This window comes from Pundamilia nyererei, unplaced genomic scaffold (genome assembly GCF_000239375.1).
Source record: "Pundamilia nyererei isolate P.nyererei 1_Seehausen unplaced genomic scaffold, PunNye1.0 scaffold00062, whole genome shotgun sequence".
In the NCBI taxonomy this organism is placed as follows: domain Eukaryota; kingdom Metazoa; phylum Chordata; class Actinopteri; order Cichliformes; family Cichlidae; genus Pundamilia; species Pundamilia nyererei.
In genome coordinates this window covers 1930409-1932656 of record NW_005187463.1, presented here as the reverse complement: position 1 = coordinate 1932656, position 2248 = coordinate 1930409, and the positions used below count along the sequence as shown (strand labels likewise).

Genomic DNA, 2248 nt, shown 5'->3' with positions numbered 1-2248 from the left:
TAACTCCAGTGTTCAGTTACAATTATATTGCTTCCAGTCATCCTACAGCCTGTGTGATCCTAATTTAATCAGTTCTTTCACAAATGAGTCCTCATGAATAGGCACAATATTGAATCAGATAAAAATATAGATTGATGAACAGTCCATGACAACATTAGCAGCCTTTCCAAAACGCGGGGTAGAGGGAAAAAAAAAATCAATGGGCTCAAAGACCTGTCATTTGCATGGGCCTCTTCCCCTAATGGGAATACTTTTTATAGACGGGGAATTACAAGTTGAAATATTCTTTTTGATTATTGGACATCCATAGCCAAATATGATTTACATTAATGAGCATAAGTATATTAAAGACGTTGTATCCCCAGCATGCGAAACAATTGAATAATGGCTTTGGCAACCAAGCGGTGGCTTGAGAAAATAGAGAGGAGGTAATGTCACTTTAATTACTAATGGATAGCCTAATCCAGACTTTGATTTTTCATCTTTAGCAACAATCTAATAAGGCAAATATTCATCATCTTCATATCCCATTTTGAAATGAGGATTTTGTCGAGCACGGACAACATGGTTATTTAGAGAAAGTGGCCGTTTACGCCGGCCTCTTAGATCAACGGTTTATTTAAAGTTGATTTTCCTGTGAGGAAAGAAGAACGGTCCTTTCATGCCCAATTGCAGTTGTCTGAAACACTTAGAGTTGAGAAGTTGATCTTGTTAGGAGGAATAGACGTTGTATGATTCCCCTTTAGATCAAAATAATAATTGTCCCACACATTGCTCTCCGGTGTTCGTCAAAGAATACGCGTTCCATCCCGTGTTAGTAGTAGTTGGGCTTAAATCTAGATTAAATTGTGCACTGTAGCGTTTTGATGTGAGATCATTAATGTTATATATTTAGACACCAATCTTATCATTGTGTTATATAAATCATGGGGCTAGGTGACCTGAAAAGTGCTTTGATAAACTGCTCTTTTCAAAAGCACATCTTTTCTTTTTTTCTTTTTTTTTGAGGAATCTTAAATGCTTTGATAAATGTAGACAAATTATAATATACAGCTCTCAATAGATGTTTTTTAATGTCATTTTGATTATAATCTAATGTACTGCCTCTCCGCTGAATCATCTTACCTCAGAAACATTTATTTATAAATTCATTACACAAGTCCTGACCATGACTATGAAGGACACGCATATGGTTCTGAAAAATTAAAGCAAATCAGAAGCGCCGTAGACCTGCAATCGTTTAGTGGTCAGCAGGGGAAAAAGCCTGCAAATCTCTGACCTCAGGAAACACTTGTTTATGGAGTTAGTTCATAACTATGAACGCTCGGTTTCCACAAATAGTGAAAATGCACTGCCCGAGGCTTTAAAATGAGTCGTTGAGGTCAGCGTGGAAACTTCCATCTTTTATATACAGTCTGTGATCACTACATGTGGATTGGTTGGACCGGTGGCCAACTCTGTCAGCATATTTATAAAACATTTGTGTTAAATTTGTTTTTGTAAATGACTTAACGTTGCCATAGCACACACACACAAAAACTTTACAGTTAGTTTCACTGTAGTTTTTATAAATCTTGCTCGGCCAGAGATTCTTAACCCCTGCATACAGATCTCATCCCTTCCAATTTAGTGCAAACATGTGTCAGTACTTTTCCTTTTGTACTAGGTGGTGTTATGAGACGGACTTGTCTTCTTTTTTCTTTATTGTGATAACGTGGAGTAGATAGAAGTTAGAGTAAAAACAGTTGTCCAGTCTGTCAGCGATGTGTGACCCGACAGTGCAGAAATGTGTATTCGCTAGCAAAGGTGTGTGCCTGTTTGTTTTAGTCACTTTTGTTTTTTGTTTTTGTTTTTTTTGTTTTTTTTTGGTTTCTTTGAACAAAAGTTCATTTGCGTATTTACATTTGAGAGATAACATCGAGGATTTTGTGCAGGTTGAGCAGACATTTCATAAATTGGTTTGTGAAATACACCTACTGTTCTGCAAATGTTAACGGAGTTTTGAAAGTAGCTGAAAAAAAGCCTCTCCTTTATATTACTGTAGACTGTGATACTGCATACAAGGCAGTGGGAGCTTCTTGAAACAGTAACAGTGTATAACAAATCACTGAATTAAGATGAAATGAAATTACAAACTGTATATTGTTCCCCATGTTCCCTTTTTTCCCCATTTCCTGTCTGTCTTTTATGAGTCAAAGTCAAACGTGGAACACAATACATATACATATACAATACACAATACACAATA

At 36.3% G+C, this 2248-nt stretch overlaps 1 protein-coding gene across 1 annotated transcript in view; it reads left to right on the top strand.

Annotated features, from left to right (window-relative positions):
• Positions 1-2248, top strand: part of inpp5a (inositol polyphosphate-5-phosphatase A) — a 145172-nt gene that overhangs the window by 71506 nt on the left and 71418 nt on the right. The window lies entirely within an intron of this gene.